Source organism: Cupressus sempervirens, chromosome 11 (assembly GCF_028749045.1).
Source record: "Cupressus sempervirens isolate cs-2001-9-10 chromosome 11, ASM2874904v1, whole genome shotgun sequence".
Classification (NCBI taxonomy): Eukaryota; Viridiplantae; Streptophyta; class Pinopsida; order Cupressales; family Cupressaceae; genus Cupressus; species Cupressus sempervirens.
Genome location: NC_143128.1, coordinates 442,607,030 through 442,627,262, shown reverse-complemented (window position 1 = coordinate 442,627,262; position 20,233 = coordinate 442,607,030). Strand labels below are relative to the sequence as shown.

The 20,233-nt window shown below is 36.4% G+C and overlaps 1 pseudogene across 1 annotated transcript in view; it reads left to right on the top strand.

The window, feature by feature from the left end:
- Window positions 1–19,202, top strand: part of LOC149530326 (chromatin assembly factor 1 subunit FAS2-like) — a 75,242-nt pseudogene extending 56,040 nt beyond the window's left edge. Inside the window, exons 8-12 of the transcript XR_016358797.1 lie at window positions 10,147–10,219; window positions 17,279–17,367; window positions 17,451–17,589; window positions 17,680–17,780; window positions 17,994–19,202. The product of XR_016358797.1 is annotated as a chromatin assembly factor 1 subunit FAS2-like (transcript). The remainder of the gene's footprint in view (window positions 1–10,146; window positions 10,220–17,278; window positions 17,368–17,450; window positions 17,590–17,679; window positions 17,781–17,993) is intronic.
- Window positions 19,203–20,233: the final 1,031 nt, after the last annotated feature.

Below are 20,233 nucleotides of genomic sequence, written 5' to 3'. Positions count from 1 at the left end.
AGGATGCATTTGAGTATCTAAGAGATAAGTTAGGGGTCATTCCCGTATCTGAAGCAAACTGAGGAATATCTTCCTCATTTTAATTTGGTGGTAACTAGATTGTAAGTCAATCTTTGAAAAGTCTTTTGCTCCATGTAGTTCATCAATAAATTCATGTACTCTCAGGATAACATTTATTAACGGTTTTTGTTCAAGGCTCTATAATCTGTGTACATTCTCATAATGCTACTATTCTCTTAATGAAGGCAAACAATCTAGGGCTAGGTTGAATGTGTCCCCTTTTGAGGAGCTTCTTTATGTTTTAAAAAAAAATTTCTTCTTCAAATTTCTAGGGGCACCTATAAGTTGTAGTGATTACATGTCTATCTTTTTCTTCAAGTTCTATAGTGTGTTTAAAATCTATTTTAGCGGAAGCCTCGATTGGATGTCGCAAAATACCTTTGTGTTTCGTCAGGATGGTTTTGATGTCAATGTTATTATGGCTTCGCTTTTTGGGGAAGATTTGTCAAGTACCATTCATTGAGTGGCCGATTCCACCCGTCTATGTTTAAAGGTTCTTTCCATCCTTTTAGATGAAATTACTTTGAGGGATCTATTAGATAATCCATGTAAGAGGATTTCCTATTTTTATGTTGAGAGTAAAGTTCTATTTTCTAGAAGTTTAGGTAGAAAGGGCCTAAAGAGTGCAACCATGACACCCAATATTACATCAATGTCCACCTTATTGACAATGTAGAAGTCTTCTTTGATTGGGGCCTTCCCAAGGTGATGCCTAGTTGTGGATTTTTTTTTTGTACACCGGATAGTGAACCCATCAACCATGGCTATCTTAAAGCCCTTAAAATCTAGGCCAATAACATTCTTTTAACCAAACCATCAATTAAGTTGTATGTTGCTCCATTATCCACAAGAGTGGTTACCCTTTTTTCCTTTAGCACACTGCATATTCAAAATGGGTGATTCTTAGATGATTTTGAGATTTGTAACATACTTTTCCTTTTTGAAACGTTGCTTAGCCACATTTATGTCCATGCTCCCATTTCTCCTTGCAAGGGATTTTTTTTCCTTTGCAGCTTTCTAAGGTCATCTCTAGAAGGAAATCCCTTTTGATGCCAATTTTTCTTATAGGAGGGTTGGGCATGCTTGATTGATGTTAGATCCTTTGCGTATGGTTTGTCTTTTGATGATATTACTTCCAAATTTGACGCTTTTTGAATCTCATCTTCAAGTGTAGTTGGATCAAGAGCACTTACCAACCTTGGATCGATTCTTCTAACCCTCCAATAAATAGGTATGCAAGTCTACTTTCAACCCCTAGTATCATGATTGATTCTTTTTTGGGATTTTGTTACATAATCCTCTATGGTTCCTTGTTGTTTCAATTGTGTTAGTTCCTTGAAGCGTTTTTCTAGATGTTTTGGATCAAATCTTTAAATGGGCCTTTATGTAAATTTGTCGTAGGTCGTTATTTTTGGGTGTTCTTGTTGAATAAGTCCATTATGCCACTAATCGTGGGCAGTTGCTTTTGGATGTAGAATAGTAATTTTGATAGCATCTTCTTCAATCGTGGGACTAAGGGAAAGATAAGTGTCCATCTTTTGGATCTATAAATGAATTGCCACCCTTCCCAATTCATCAAAGTTGGGAAGAGTCATTTTATTTACCCTTTATTCTAGGTTTTGGTTAGGTTGCCTTATTCCCCTTCTAGGGACACTTTGTATTTTAGCATCATAATATTCCCTCAAAGAAATATATTGGCTTCGAGGTACAACCTTGAGTAGGCTTCAACAATTCTATAAATGTTATTAATGGGTTGTTTCTTTCCTCCTATTCTTGTTTCTTCCCTCCTTCCATTCTTGTTTCTTCTCTAGGTAGAAATGAAGGTCTTGTTAATCTAGGGTTGAACCCATTGGTGTTATATTGTTATTTTCCAAGTGATTGGGGTTAACATCCCTTCCATTTGTTTGATTGGGCCTAAAGGGTATTGATTGTATTATTCCTATTTTGCAAGGTTTGGGGGAGTGCTTGAGTTGTCCTCTCATTGTGTTCCATTAAGGCTCTCAATTCATCTCCCAACAATTCACCCATTTTATTTCTTTGAGTAGAATTATTGTTTGCTATGAGTAGTCTCCTTTCCCTTTCCAATGCCCTTTGAACTTTTTGGCTTAGTTGCATCAACTATCTTACCTGCCTTATGCTGGTAGGAACAATGCTTTGATAATGATTGTAATGTCCTCTTTTGGTTCTGATTTTCCTTGAAAGAATTCCAAATCTTAAAAGTACAAGTAATTTTCAAGACTATTCTTTTACAAAATTAGACAATAGCTATTGAAATCAGGAGAATAATCAATTGATCTTAAAACAAAATGAAAATTCCTATTGTACACATGCATGCTATAGCTTTAACCATATTAGAACCTTGAAGAGAAAGTGCCATAGGATGCCGGAGACTATCCTCCACAATTAAATCTAGGAGCGTTGAACAATTAATTAAGTTAATTTGACCCCTTGACCCACAAGCAATCAACTCAATCGATGCCCACTTCATTGATGGGTCTCGTACTTTGGCATCTCCCTGTTGTGTTTTCTTGCCAAATCTAATAAGATTGTTTTAAAAAAATCTGATGAATGGTTATTAGTTCTTAGTTCTAACTTCTTGGTCAATTGTGATGTTAATCAAATAATTAGATCAATGATTCATATAAGACATTAAATAATAGTGTTAATCATATTTGCATACGAGTTATTTTGCTAAATACAAAATGGCTGCTATTTGCTGAATGCAATGCATGTTTCAGAAATCTCTTATCTCATGAATGTTTTTTTCCAAGTGAAGGTCTGCCTTGTATAGTCCTCAAGCGGAGGCATACAGTCACAACCCTTTGCTAAGTATAGCCTTCAAGGGGAGGGACTCCCCTTCTAATTTAATATCTATGTCTTCCAAGCTCGTGGCTTTTGGGAAATGATGTTTGTTTAAGATACCTATCTTTTCACAAGGTGCTGATGGTATGCTAATTTATTTATTTCTTTATTATTATTTTTGCTTGCTCCTTGTGGATCATGAAATTGGTTTTTTTTTGGTTGGGGCATGACATCAGTTTTGATGTGCCTATCTAAATAGCTTTTTGAATGTTAAAATTAAGAATAAAATGTATATAAATGCACTTACCTAAAAGCCACTAGGAGATAATGTCTTGGGATGCCTATGTAATCCATGCCATAGATTCAATATACATACCTTGAAAGAAATTTCTTGGTCTTATTAAATAGATGTATTTAAGACATCTATGCTAGTAATTAATTTTTCAAATATCATATGATATGTTTTAGTTACCAGCCCCAAATATTGAGAAAATAATTGCTGTACCTAAAACTTGTCCCTAAATCCCCAAGTTATCCTGTTTTGATATTCTGTGGAACTCTGTTTATTGCCAGATTAATTTATGTAATGCCCCCAAATTGAGGTATAGCTGATTTTTGCTCAAAGCCAATTCCATAGCATAGTATTCTATAACTAAATCATATAATAGCTATTGACTTTTCAAAGTAAATAAGAAATTAACGTCTCACACTTTAATCTATAGCTTCATTTTCAATGATCACTCCTAGTAGGGATTAGGGAGGAGAGCACAATAGAGTGCGTGAAACATTGACCACAACTAAGCCCAAGGACGTGATAAAGCACTTCTTGGCTCACAAGTGGCAGGAACTTTTGTCCATCCAACATGGGGTGAGCTTCTTATATGGGGAACCCATCTCTCTCCTTCCAATTGTGTCTCCTTAATAACTCATAAATGATTGCTTCTATTCTTTAGTTTCACTTCCAAACAACCAACCATTGTAGGGATTGGAGAGGAACACACAATAGAGTACCTAAAACATTTGCCACAACTAAGCCCAAGGACGTCATTTAACACTCTGTGGCCGAAAAGTGATGGGAACTCTTGCCCATCCAATGTGAGTGGGCTACTTGGATAGGAAACTGTCTCTACCCTCCAAATTGTGTTTTCTTACTGTTAATGTTTTATGATATATGCCTAGAAATTAGATAAACAACATAAGAAAAGTAAATAAAATGCACAGAAGATGCAAAAGATTAATCTTGGGAAAACCCTTCCACTTGAAGGGAAAAACCCAGCCACACCAGCAAAGCAACTCTTTTATTGAAGATAAAATGATTGAGTACAAGCCTTTTCACTTGAGTGATTTAGAATATATCAAGCAATCATATAAATATATTGCATAAGACTCTTCATCTTACACATGAAGGTCTCTTTGAGTCCCAAAAGTAAGACCCATAATATTTCCACATATTCAACATTTCACATTTCCATGCACATGCCTCTTCGCATGACGTATGCCACATGTCTTTCTGCATGATATTAACACAAATATCTCTTTCAGCTGAAGGTGATCATATTAGTCATAACAAACATATTTCCATTTTATCAAAGATCTCTATCGTAGTTACAAACTTCAACACTCTTAGCAAGAGAGAGAGATCTTTAATGAGGTAGGCACACATAGCCGCAACCAAAGATGTCAATGAAATATTCTCATCACATAATACATGCTATCTCAGCATAACATAATTCACCATAATTACTTATAAGCACATAAAATTAGAGTCATGGAGTCATAGACATTACTTTCACCATGCCTACTCGCAGAGGGTGATCCATCATACCTACTCGTAGAGGGTAGAGCAAGGACTATTATCTCAAGACTTCTCCCAGAGAAGGATACATTTCCACCATACCTATACGTAGAGGGTGGAACGAGGGCTTGCACCTCAAACTTTTCATAGAGAAGAACGCATTTCCACTATGCCTACTCAGAGAGGGTGGTCCACCATCCTACGCGCAGAGGGTGGAACGAGGGCTTTCACCTCAAAATTCTCCCAAAGAAGAATGCATTTCCACCATGTCTACTCGCAGAGGGTGGTCCACCGTACCTACTTGCAGAGCGTGGAATGGGGGCTTTCACCTCAAGCTTCCCCCAAAGAAGAATGCATTAATAACTGAGATCTTCTCTCAACAAGGACAACTTTAATAACCACAATAAGATGGCAAACTATTGTATAAACTTGCAAAGGGTTGGACATCTCCCTTTGTCTTGTAATCTCCTTCTGAAGCTGAATAGTCTCCCTTTGAATATGTATCATCATCAAAGCAACATTCATCTCATTGCTTCTTTGTTCCTCCCTGCAACCATACGGGATATTTAAAACTTATAATTATCAATGCTAAATGCAATCACTATCATAAACACTTATCCCTTTGTATTCTAACCTCAACATTAACACTAATATAATTCACAAAAGAGATTATGTGTTGTACCTCTAAAGGAACACCACATGCCTCTAATGTTGTGGTTAATCTCTGTAACACCAAGGTATGATTAGAAACACATTGATCTACAAAATAGTGTTAGCAAGCACTTCCAACCATTTCAAAACACTTGCACAAATCCAGATCAAGTTTACTTCTCTTTCATAGTTTAGACAATAATCAACCATAGAACATTGACATCATAAATAAGAATGATAGGGATTCCATAATAACTCCCTCTTAATCAAAATCACCTTAAGAGGATAGCAAATAAGACCTCCCTTTAAAACTCAACATCTCCCTCTGAGTATGTGATCCTTATTGCTTTGTTGCATTCTGCAGCCAGGAGAGATTAATAGAATCAATCTATCATAAAGTTAAATATTGAAAAAGAAAACATTATTGCCAATTATATGAAAATTCATGATTGATACATGGAATAATTATCTCTATGAGACTAATCTTCCTCAAGAAGACTCTGAGCACACATAGATACATGGTAATCTTTTTTAACAATGCAGACCATCACCTTCAACCATTTTTCAAATATCTTGGGAAAGGTTTCTTTGTTAGTTACCAATGCCTCAAAGTTCAATTCACCTTTGATTAGCAATGATCATATTCACAAAAATATAACAATAGTCTTAGAAACAACTTTAGATGATACTGTATTGTGCAACCAAAGAATAGTTAATATCTAATGGAGGACATCACATAAGCTCATCAAAGTCCAAAGACCCATAAATATTAGCACCCTCAAGTGATGTTTGCTAATCACACGCCATTATCAACAATATACCTTAAGCCAAAAAATATATTCTCTACTCACATGGTAAGATAAGAATGTCATGAGTGATAATAAAAAATTTCACATATCTCAATCAAACATTATCAAGAGCACTGACTCTTAAGAAACTGTTAGATGAAATTTTGATATTAAGACATTTTACTTGTTGAGGAGCTCACCTTTGTGCATGCAAAGCAACTTCTTCTTGAAGTTTCTTTGCCGCGTGATCCTCTTGGCTCTTTTCCTCAACAATTTCTCCTGCTATTGCCTCCTTCATGTTTGACGGCTCTTGATCTCAAACAGAAGAAACAAGAACATTTTAATTGTTCATTCTGCTACGTTCTTGATGAAAAAAATGATCTGAAGAGAAATAGGATCATAACTCCTCATTGTTCAAATATACTCCTTTGAGAAAAGAAAACGACTCGAGCTGCTAGAATAGAGCTTCCGACAATTTGAGGATGAAGCTAAATCACCCAAAAAAATGTCTAAAACTTTGCTCAACTTTTATTGTAGCAACACTCAATCTCATTGAATTAATTCGCGGCACGAGACTTGGAGATATACAATACACGACCTCTTCCAAATATACACAAGACTTGAATCTAATAAGCTCTGAGTGATAAAATTACAGAATGATTTCCTGGGATTATTGATGTGCCGCTAGTGCTACCAATCGGAGAATTAGGACTCGAGGCAACATGAGGCTTAGAAAGTCTCTAGCTGATGCTATATTACATGATTCCAGTCCATCCAACATTGCTACCTTCACACTCGATGAGTTGTGAAAAGATGGAAACACACGATATCTTATTCGTCCCGTCAAACCAACCTTTTCTTTACGCACAATTGATTCTCAAATTATTAGCAAGAAGCACATAAGTAATACAATCTAATTCAAAAGACTCTACAGGATATATAAAAATGCACAAATTCTTCTCCAAGAATCTTTGAAAATGTTTGGATAACCCATGAACTCTTCTACAAGTATCATTGAAAACAAATGAACTCTCATCTTTGAAGTGGTGAGAACAAAGAGCAAGCCGTTATCAAATAATCTCGATTCTCAAAAAAAAAAAAAACTTCGATGACAACTGGTCCACTCAGAGCCTGCACGATAGACACAAAAGAGAGATTGACATAACAAAGATGCCTGCCGGTTGAGAATAGAAGTATTTCTGCCTGGAATAAAACGTAGCCTTCATTGACGATGCTCAAGCAGTGCTCAATCTCTCGTGGAAACTGAGAGAAGCGATACCAAAGAGATGCTGCTTGGTGGTGCCAAAGAAATGATGTTTAACTGAAAAAAGTTGAAAGATTTCCTGAAATCCGCAAGCCATCTTGTGCAAACCATTGATATTGATAATCATTAAATAGAGACACATAAGCAGCTTGGAATTAATGGAACAATATCATCTTTGCCTCAAAAGAAAACGTATAAGAATACTTAATAGACATAACCATAATCTTGAATAGAACGACATTCGAGAGGAAGAAGCAAGGCATAAAAAATAAAACAATGACTGTTTCGCAGCTCAAACTTCATGATCCAGAATGAGGTCCTTCAATCGAAGAATATTGACTTCCATTGTGGCACCTCAGGAAGTTACACTTCCATCCTATGCCTTGACACATGGAAAAGAAGAGGGCAAAAACACTGTTACAAAAAATAAATTGAAACAAAGGATAGAGAAGAAAATTCCATTGTCACAAAGAAAATAGTCTGGAGTTCACAGCAAAGAATTCAACAGAGCTGCTCGTGGAAACCCAACGTCCTCAGAGACAAGCAAGAATGGAGTTGCACCAAACACTGGCAATAAGAAGTCACAAGGATACAATACAACCTTGTGCTTTTCAGTGCCACACTTCCCTATTGTTATCGAACTTGGCTCTGATACCATGTTAAAGTTTTATGATATATGCCCAGAAATTAGATAAACATCTGACATAACCGTAATCTTGAATAGAACGACATTCGAGAGGAAGAAGCAAGGCATAAAAAATAAAACGATGATTGTTTCGCAGCTCAAACTTCATGATCTAGAATGAGGTCCTTCAATTGGAGAATATTGAGTTCCATTGTGGCACTTGAGGCAGTTACACTTCCATCCTATGCCTCGACACACGGAAAAGAAGAGGGCAAAAACATTGTTACAGAAAATAAGTTGCAACAAAGGATAGAGAAGAAAACTCCATTGTCACAAAGAAAACAATTTGGAGTTTATAACAGCGAATTCAACAGAGCCGCTCATGGAAGCCCAATGTCCTCAGAGACAAGCAAGAATGGAGTCGCACCAAACACTGGCAATAAGAAGTCGCAAGGATATAAATCAACCATGTACTTTTCAGTTCCATACTTCCCTGCTGTTATCAAACTTGGCTCTGATACCATATTAATGTTTTATGATATATGCCCAGAAATTAGATAAACAACTTAAGAAAAGTATATAAAATGCACAGGACACAAAAGATTTATCTTGGGAAAACCCTTCCACTTGAAGGGAAAAACCCAGCCACACCAGCAAAGCAACTCTTTTAAAGAAATAAAATGATTGAGGACAAGGCTTTTCACTTGAGTGATTTATAATATACCAAGCAATCATATAAGTAGATCGCATGAGACTCTTCATCTTACACACGAAGGTCTCTTTGAGTCCCAAAAGTAAGACCCTTCATATTTCCACATATTCAACATGTCACATTTCCATACGCATGCCTCCGCATGACGTATGACACAGCTTTTTGCATAATATTAACACAAATATCTCTTTCAGCTGAAGGTGACCATAACGGTCATAACAAATATATTTCCATTTTATAAAAGATGTCTATCGTAGCTACAAACTTCAACACTTACAAACTCCTACATGCTTGTTTGTCAAAGACTAAATAGATTAATAAATAATTAAAGAGTCTAGATAGAATAACATTTCTCATTATTAACTAGATCAAAGTACATAAGAGATTATATACTAACAATATCATCACATTGCATACCACCACTCTTGCTAGATTACAAGACTGCTGTTTCTTTTTGGCTGAATGCAGATCACTTATATCCAATCTGATCTCACCTCTTCATTTCTTGCTTCCTTTGATATTTTACTTCACTTGTTAACAGAGGCATCCTTTCATTATGGATGAATTCTTTCCGAATGATGCAATTAATAGAATTTTATTCTGATTACTGCCTTATTATATCTACATCTTAGTTTAGACATTCCTTATTTAAACACGGGCAATTAGCTATCATTTTGCGTGTCTTTTTCTTTGGTGTTTAATCATGGGGTTTGGCTCAACTGCAAATATTAATCTAAATTTATCCTTTCTGATTTAGGAGTCAGCCAGCAATATAAATAATAATGAGTCCACCAAAATAACAAGTTGCCCCACTTCCCAATGCCAATAATTATTATTTTATTCCTAATTCCAGTTGGCCTGCTATTAATTTCTATGGCCCAAATTTAATATTAAGAGGCTGCAATTATTATTTATTATTCTATTTTGGCTTATTTTGCTGTAATCGGCCTTTTGATCAGGGTGGAATTAGTCTAAATCACCCTCTTAATTGTCCAAACTAATTTTTATTATTTATAAGAGGGGTCTGAGTTTGGGGGCATGGCAATTCAATTTAGTTTATGTTTTTTGCCATGTCATGTAAATCAAATGCTATTGCAGTCTTGTTACCATTTGTCCCATTATAGTGATGTATTGATTTTTGCACATGTCCTTGGCAGCGGTGTCAATAATGATTCTCAGTACTAACCTGGGTTTTGGAAAACAAATTAACTATTGTTTTAAAACAGGCTATATCCCTGATTCATTTCTCATTAAACAATTTCCTTACATTTTTTGGTTCCTTGCTGATTAATTGCCATTTGTGGGTTTGGTAAATTTTCATATTATTAGTATATTACGAAACAATGTGTTCATACTTATCTTATTCTAGATTGCTATGAGAAAGTTGATACTGCAATAAGAACTTCCATTGTTTGAAATAGTTTCCTCAGCTAAAAGTTGTTATTGCAGGTATTCATAAATTTTCTACAGATTCATCGTCATCCAATACAGCATATGTTTTTTCTAGAAAGGACCTTTCCAGGTGAAGTTGCCCTTTTGTTTCTCTGAAGTTGATATTTAATGCTAATTCATGAATCATTATTGAATTTTGCCATTATTTTTTCGATGAGAAATCAAACAAATGCAAAGGGTTCTTATTTGGTTGCAATTATTGTTGAATTCAATATGTACGCACAAATTGAATTATTTTCTAATTACATGGTTTTAAAATCAAGTTACCGGTTTGGCCCTGCAACCCTGCTGGTTTGGGTATGATCAGATTTGGGTGCAGAATCTGGTTTGGTGTGGCTAGGGTTCAGAATTTCACTTCTGGGTTTGTCCTGGATGAATCTTGGAGAACTTGCTATGAATGTTGACAATTTTTTCTGGCTCCATTATGAACCTACAATTTTCTATTCATTTTTTTGCATTCAAAGTCACAAAATTATATCCCTATTCCTAAAGGGAATGATGTGAAATGTGATTTAATGCTTGCTGCAATCCTAGCTTACACAATTATAATGTCAATGTCTTTGCCCTATGGATTGGATGGATTTATCTATAAACGAGTTTAGCGTTGACTATAATTAAGCATACGTTTTCAGCTTTTTCAGAGTCTGTTAACAACATTCAGCAAACAAGTCTTAGCCCTATTGATTCATGATCAAGTATGATGGATGTGATCTAATGCTTGCTGCTATCCAACCTGACATGATTGTGAAAGTGGTACCATCTTTGCCTTAATGATTGCATGAGTATATTCATGTGAAACTACAGAGTTGACTAGAATTAAGCTATGTATTTCACTATTTCAGAGTCAATAACATTCAATAAATATATCTTTGCCTTAATGATTCATGATTAAGCATTTCAGTAAGTACAACTACATAACAATCATTGTATTTGTTTATGGTTGATATGTTTTTGTTTGTACAAATCTGAAATGTCTCCAACCCCTTATATATTTTGGACCAATCTGTGAATGAAACCCTCAAATCCAAGCCCAAGCTTGTTCCAGGATTGGTAAACTAGTTTAAAACCATTCCAAAATTAGGATCATGGCTCCTTAATGGTATATCTTGGGTGGAATGCTAACTCTGATAGTCTGTTCAATCCAACACAGCTCTCAAACAGAATCACCTAGTTTGGCATTTGCCATTGTTTCATTCTCAAGTTTGCGACATTAAAGCACTACTCTAATTCAATTTATGTGCGCACTACAGGAGGTCAAGACCAAATGGTTAGTGTATGCAAAAAATATTCTTAGAAATTATATATTTCCTCAAAATGTGATAAGATTATCCATCCTATTTGTAACCTTCCATGTTTGCATGACTAAACACTCTTGGTTCTTATGCCTTCATTAGAAGCCTTTGAATAACAAACTCGCCAAATTTGATCTTAATACATCTCCTAAATCTAGCCCCAGTTCCCAACAGAAAAAAATCATCCTGCTTATTTCTAATCAAATAAATCCACTCGAGGTAGTGTGGTGGACTGGTTGAGGTGTTGTGTGCTGAAGCTGCATATCTTGCAAATTAGGTATCCGTATTGGGGAATTCCATACAACTTGTTGGCTCCTGATTTAACAGTGTTTAAACAACCAAGTATGCAAGGCAAGAATGCGTCTATGGGCAGCTATCTCCAATAATGGACACACTTCACTAGGAACCTGGGCCAACTATAAGGCTATACTCCTTTTGCACTTCAGGCTCTGCAAAACCTAGGCGGGTGGACCTATAGATTCTTTATATGGTACCAGTTATCAAAGCATATGCTGAATCTAATGTAAAGCAGATAAAAACCCCTAAATCTTCTATACTTAACCAGGAATCACAAGCATGAAATAGCTAAGAACATAACTCATGAAACTGGGAAGCTAAATGCGGGTTCACATTGAATAGCTTTCAACATAAAAGGGAAAAATGATTTAATATGTTGATAACAGCAAGACCCAAGTATGAGCAACAAAACCTAATGATCCTATCTCTGATCAGTGCCTTATCCATTGGGCAATTAAATGAATTATAACCATATATCTCCTCGAAATCTCAGACATATCTCTACATCAAGATCCCTGATCTATCCTTCACTTTGTGAGCTGACATCTGCTACAAAATGAATCTCATACTCAGAACATCCTATCATGAAATCGGCAAACCCTGTGACAAACATCAAGCAATTACATGGTTCTTTGCTCCACCAGCAAGACATTTTAATCACATACATTCCTAAACGAAATGCAACCTAATCTATGCTCTTTGATCACAAATTAGAAGAAATAACAGATCCATAATCAGGAGACAAGATTCAGACCGAACTTAAAACCTTTTTCTGCTCTTTATTTGCTTTCCTTGAAACCAAATACATGAAATGTACAGAAATTAACTCATAAATCACCTAACAGAATATAACTATCTGCATAAAACATAAATGCTGCTCAATACAACAGAGAAATGCTGGGTGTGTGGCTTTCATAGTCTGAGCAGAGCTCCAAGAACTGGTTAATAGAAAACCAACCCCTACCATGTTTCAGACAAAACGATAGAATATGTATGGAGAAGGCAATTCCCGGATTCAATTTGCAATTGACACCTGTCCCTGTGGAAATCCTTCCATAGAAGAACAAAAGCTTCTTTCTAACTTCTCTCTATAACTGCATATCAGATCCTCTTCATTCTACCTCTCAAAGGCATCAAAATATCTCAAAATTTGATGATGAGAAAAGTAATTGATTTTGGTGTAAAAATGAACTCGGTAAAAGTAACAAATCAGTTAAAATGGTCTTGAGAAGACAAGAAAAAAACCTCAAGTTGATTTTCTTCACTTTCAGATTGCAACAGACCTTTAAAACCGTCCTCTAACCAATCTTAATCATCAATGAAGAACTCAGCCTATTCTGTCACCAATGCCTCTGATTTCACAAATTGTCCTATAACTTGAACCAGGAAGCACCTGTGCAAAAACAAACTCCAGATTTGGAAAGTTCAGGTTCTCCCGGTTCCAACGGTATATTGGAGTGCCCAATTCGGTTAAAAATTGCCCCAGATATGGCCGTTTGAAAATCAGGCCTCTGTTCATGGCTTTCATATGATTTTGCAAAATTTTTAACTTTTATATAGTTTAAACTATATAAAATTTCAAACTTTATTAAAATGAATCTAACATGAGTTTGAAGGAAAAATAATAATAAAACATTAAAAATTGAAAATTCTTAATTTTCCTTTCATTTTTTCTACTCGGGTCAAACCAGGTTTGATCGAGCTTGACACGTGTCACATTCTAACTGGTCCTCTGTTCTGCCACCTCACAGCGCCAAGTCACCCATGCCACATCAGCGTCACTATCTCGCTATGGCTAATTGGTGAGCATTTTCTCTTGGCGAAATAGCGACGATCACACGATCTGCCACGTGGCACCATCTCGTAGCCCAGACTCCACATCACCATCTCAATTACTGCACATTGTTCGGCTGCCACTTGTCATTCAACGGTTTGCTGATTGCAACTACACGTGGGACCCATAGGCTTATTCAACTTTCGTCAGATTTTGGAGATTTTTCGGCAACTCGCTACCTCGCTAGCCGAATTTTTTGAAATTTTCCGGCTAGCGAAGTAGCGAAGCGCCAGATTTTTGAATTTTCTGGCCGCTTCAACTTGCTGATGTCATCATTTGTGCATGCGTTTCCATTCAAAATTTATATTCTAATTGCCTCCCTCTTGCCATAGGCCGGACCCACCACGAAGCATTGGCTTTCACAAAAGCCACTTGTCTTAAGACACTTATCATGTTGTGTAGCATTGTATTTAAACTTTTAAAATTTCCTTTCCACGACCCATGTGGGATATATTGTTTAGACTGCATACGGCTTCCTTTTAATAGCACAGGGTCTCTTTGGATGTGTTGTGGCTCTATTTTTTTAGCCATGCTATGTATGGATGGAGAGGGTTCCTTTAAGCCAGTGGCTTCTCTCATGTGCCTGTGTTGGTTCTTTTCAAACACTTCTACCCTTCCCTGCTACTGCGTGAGCTGCTTCATATACATGCCACTGACTTTAACTGCTGCATTCACTTCTTTTAAACAGTGAGTTGATCCTTACGTTTTGCTTGCCCATTTAAATCTGCTGTGTCTTCCTTATCATTTTATTGACTGGAGATGACTTTGTTTTAGTGCCATTTGTCCTCTCTAATGTGTGAGGCTTCTTTGTGAGTTGCTGTGTTCTTTGTAGCCGTGGATTTATTGTTCTTTGAAGGCGTGACTCCTCTTTTTGTCTTTTGCTAGCTCCTCTTTTCTAGAGCCTGGGAAGATGGAGTGATCAAAGCCACACAATAACTGTGGAATGGATCAGCATGAACCACGATATTGTCCATATAATTACTTGTGGACAGAATTGCCTCCACTTTGCCCAAGGATACGTATTCTCCATGCTGTAGTTTAACTATGTCCCTTTTCCAGTCAATAATCTCAAGGCAGCCATCAGGATGAAATTTGCCAATGTCTCCAGTTTTAGAAGTTGCACTTTGAATCAACTCTAGACTTATATCCAGCTTTCTCTATTGGTGAATGCTTCAATGCCATTCAATTGAAGACCAATATGAGGGGAGTCTCGCGTGAAAAGTTCCTCACAAGTTTCAGCAGCAATTTACACATCAAAAAATAATAATTAGAAGTATTATTATTATTATTTTTTGACTTAGGCAAAAGACCCGACAATTATACCAAACATCATTCCTAATATATCTTTTCATATAGATATAATGTCACTTGAAAAGGTTTTATTATATTGTCATGTGACCATTATATATATCTCTTATTTTATCACGTATGGGTATTATGCATAATGTATCTTCATTGATAAAACTAATCTTGAGGTTTAAAACTCAGTAAGTTTACTATTTGGTATATTAGAAATTTTGGATCCATTGATAAAACTCGGCCCCAATTTGGAAACTCTCTTGTGGATTTTCAACCTTCAATGCATTTTATGAACATGGTCATCCGTTTTCAGCATAAGCTCACTTGTACTCAATATCACTACCAATCCTCGCCTTTTTAATCAATTCTGAAAATTGTGAATTTGTGCCTGGAGGCCTGCCAGCTGGGCTTAAAAACTGACTCAATCAAGTAACCAGACCATGAAAATTGGCATGAGTGTTCAATCCTACACACTCTATCATACTGCAAATTCTTAGCCCATGACGATTTTTCAGTAAAAAGATTTTAATTGCCGAACATCCATACTTCAATTACCCTATAGGCAAACAATGTTAAAAAACATAAATTGGGCTCGGGTTCGGCATTATAAACTGAGTTATTGATCACTTGGGGTTCTGAAAACTAGGATATAAGTTCTTTGCCATGAAGAGAATACAATTCTATAGTTTGGGCTCATGATGAATCATAGGACGCATTTGGCGAATTTTTGAAAATAGGCACTTGGAAATTTTAACTGAGAAATGTGTCAAAAAGTAATTTTTGGCAAATGTACAGGCATAAGAAAGTATGCAGATGGATTCATCATTACTTAAGAGCTGGCATACTTCAAGGATTTTCAGGACACTACACAATGGTACAATCCATTTAGGCTAACCAATCACAGGATCAAAGTTATAATGTGCCGAACAGGGGTACGGATCAATCAGGATACCTTAGCCGTAACAAAACAATATAAACTGGGTTTTTGATCATGTTGGCAAACTGATCAAATGGATTCATCACGATCTCAAAATTGGAACATATGAAATGTCTGACCCCTGGAACACAATGCAAAAAGAATTTTTTCATTTGGGTCAACTGGGTCAAAGATATGATTGGTCGAACAGGGCTTCTCAAAATTGTGAACAACTACACAAATGTACAAAACAGTAAATGACCAACTTTGAGGGGTTCGAAACTTAGTCAAACGGATTTGAAATGACTTGAAAACTGAAACATAGGTTCTTTGTTATGGATACTAAACACTCCCAAAGTGGCGGGTCATGACACATTGTTGGGTAAAAGATATTCAAAGACAAATCGGGCCTCCTGTCGCTATTTGACACTTGGGCAGAATTGCAAATTTTGACACTAGCTCAAAATGGGACTTCACTGAATGATTTAGGATGGCAAAATAACATTGTGAATCACATGCACATGTCAAATGGAAGGTGTTAAGCCACTTAAACACCATCTAGGCCTCAAACTAACAACTAACCACATATGCATAAAAGGCACTTTAGGGCATGATTTTTTCAATGGTGCTCAAAATTAGGGCTACAATTTTGAGCGCTAACACAACTTACAAAAGGTATCTTTAGGCTGTCATTTTTCTGCATCAGGTATAGGGAGCGTATGGCATTATGGTTTCTTAATAACCAGCTTCTCAGTTCAAAATTGTTAATTTGGTCCTTGCAACCTATGAGTCTCCATCATATGCATTATTGTCATTGCTTGGCCTTTCCATTCATGGCTTTCCAAATATGGCTTGTTTTTAAAGTGTGTTGATTGGTCGCTTCTGCAGTGCTGCATGCCTGTCATATATATTTGTAGTAAGATTCAATTTTCAGAGAATTCATCTGCTTAAGTGCAAAGTTTATTTCAACAGAGATAATTTTATTTGTGATTCTGTCGGATGACCATCTTCATTTCTTTTCTTGATTCTTTTTTATTTCAATCATTTCTTGTGTCACAACTTCTAAATTTTGAATTTTTGTTTTATTCAAGGTGAACAAATATTGCTTCTTTACTCAAAACATTTCCATCATATTCTTCTTCCCCTCCTTAGTCATAGGCTGCTATGTAGCCTTCTTCAGTGTGCTATCAGCCATTGCAATGTTTGTACTCGGTTAATATTTGCCTCCGCCACACTCTATGCTAGTATAATAGTTATTAAGAATGCCATGTTTATTGAGTACACATGGTTGTATGAAATGCTGAATTAATTTGATTCTTACAAATTACCAGCTTCGCTAAGTGGTGGGGCTCTGGGTTTTTCCTTTGATTTGTCTCAAATATGGTTTGTCTTTCATTAAGCATGCATTTGGTTATGGAACTGAATGAGGGGAAGGGGTTTCAGTATTTACCTATTATGCCATGCAAAATTCTGATTTACTGCAGCTTGCAGGCCTGCTTTACAACTTCCTGGTGCTAGCAAACCTATTGTGGCAATTCGCTTTTGTCCTCTACTTTTCACCCTTCGTGCTGAAAATTCAGGTATAGTGTCATGTTTAGAGTGAGTAATGTATTTTGTTAAATAACTTGAAATGATTACTAGTTAGCTTGTTGGTTGAATGCAGGTGCTCTATTCAAACTTCCATATCGTAAAGTATTTGCAATTGCAACATTAAATTCATTGTATATTTATGATACTGAAAGCAGCACTTCCATTGCAATCTTTGCTGGTCTCCATTATGCAGCTATAACAGATATTGCATGGTATCTCTGGTTTCTAACTTGCTGTACATACCTTATGCTTCTTTATTGTTGAAACTTTTTGAATGGCATATGCTCTCTTCTCTGTGCCAGGTCATTTGATGTAAAATTTCTTGCAGTGTCATCCCAGGATGGCTACTGTACGCTAGTAGAATTTGAGAATGGGGAATTGGGTTCGCCCGCAACTTTGTCTGGTAATAAGTTCTCTTTGCTCTCCTAATTTGGCAAATATTAATTGCTTTCACTGAATTATTAGGCTCATATCAAAATCTTAAGCTGTGTTTTCTATTTTAATTTTTTATTTTCATTAGGACAGCTTTCTACTGTGAGTATAGAAGTTCATTTTGTAGTCTCTTTTATTCTTTTTAAATTTTTGGTCAGTGAGTAACAGTGGTTTCTTTGATTAGAATTACCTTTGCATGTTGCAAGTTATTTGCCTCAAGTGGCCAATATTGTGGCAGAGAAAATAAATGTGGACATGTCTGTGGGAGATGAAAAAGCTACAGAAAGGGACCCAGAGATCGAAACAGAAGTTGTCAAAGTTGTTAGACCAAGAGGACTAGAGAAGTGTGAAGCAATGATACAGAAAGGAGATAATTTAGTCTCAGTGGCTTCTGGCAATGGTTCTCCAATCAATGGGAAAGAATCCACTTCTTATCAAAAGAAACAAGAAGATATGAATCCATTAGACCATCATCCCAAGATTTCCAAAAGGGGCATTACTCCAATGGCTGTTGAAGTGGAAAATTCTATGACAGAAAATCAAAATATGGCCGTGGACTTGTGTTTGGCAGATAAATCTGTTATGTGCAAGGATCTAAACATGGAAATGGAGGAAGTTGTTGAAACTGTACAGTCTACAGGACCAGGGAAGTGTAATGTTGTAACTCAGAATGTAGAGAATGCAGTTCTGATGGATTCTAGTATCAGCTCTTTAAGTAATGAGAAAGAATCTAATTGTGATAAAAATAAACAGAAAGATATGCAGCCAGTAGCCAATCTAGCCAAGCCTCCCAGAAGGCACATTATTCCAATAGCTATCGAGAAGTCATAAGCTAATATCAAGCACCAAGAAAAAAGGTTTCCCTGATGATGGTTTTCCATAAATGTCAGGTACATTAGGATTTTCCCAAGACTCTTGAGTGAAAACAAAGAAGGTGATAAAATTGTGAAATGACATTGATAATGAAAGTTCTGGAGGACTTATTTGTGCTTGTTGGCAGGAGCTTTGTCTCCAGACCCTTGCAGGGTTGTTGCCTTTTGATTCCACAGGGGGCTTTGCACCCAGACCTCTGCAAGGGGTGCTTCCCTTTGACCCCATTAAACTTCACAAAGTATGCCAAAATTTCATTTTCAATTCTTACTTATTCCTTCCACCTTTTTATTTCTATTTCAGATACTATATGTAATTGTGCTATCTCCTTGCCGCTCTTGCTTTGCCCCCTCACTGCCATCAGCAATCTTTGGCCATGGACTCCCCATCCCTGAAATCAGTCTCTCTGTCCATCCATCCCCTTGTCAGGAAACTCCATGCAACTATGTTCTAAAGCCATTTGTGGGTGACAAGTATTTAAAAAAAAAAATAAAAAAAAAAATTCCAAATATTCATATGATAACTTGTGTTCCAGTTTGATCTTCTGCTGGGATATTAAATTTTATAGATAGGATTATTCCAGGAGTTTTTTGTACAAAGCATAATTGGTACATTTTTGCATTATGAAAGTGTTTCCTGCTAAGTATGTGACTTTAACTAATATTCAGCAGTATGATAGTAGTATATCAATTTTCTGTGGCAGTCTTGGTATCATGAACAGCTTATCCAATGCATGAAAGATGATCATACGACAGGCATTTAAAAAAAAAACATTTCGTGGTCATGATTAATCATTGGTCTATAACTTGGTCTGGCATATAGTTTTGTGGTGATTTTAGGGCAAAGTCCCTGCCCAAATGAATACCCTCAATACCACTATCTTTTGTATGATGCAGACCATTTTCATTTTTTTCCCATATATCTCAGATGGGCATGGCATAAACTGAACAGGCATTGAAAGGTTGCTCTTTTTCCTCCTAAAGTAACTAAAAATGTATACAGTTATCTCAGGGCATGGTTAGCTGTGCTTGGGACAGATCAAACATACCTTGCCCATCTCAGGGACCACTGGGCATCCCCTCATGTACCCAGGTATACCCTTTGAAACTTTTGGATGTACCAGAGGTGTTCCTGAAATTTAAAGGACAGGGGTCCTGGCCATCTTCTCATCCTTGAAATGTTTCTTATAGGGGACGGGATTCTTTTGGGCAGGGGAACAAGGAAACACAATGAAGGTTATTTGGTGATCTTGATGTCATTAAGTTATTTATTTATTAAATAATATTGATCATTATGTTCAAAGTCTACCCTTGATGACACACACACACACACACCCACACACCCACCCACCCTCACAGTTTTCCAAACCTACCATTGATTTTTGTAATAAATCATTCTTATCAAAGCGAGTAATTTTAACCTTCACAAGGGTAAACATAGCCTATGGGGCAGGTTGCTGAATTCAATAGGTTAGTTCTTTTTCTATGCAAGTTGATGGTGAGTGCTCTCAACTTCTCAATGTGCTCCTAGCTGAATAATTTTGGCAAGACCTAG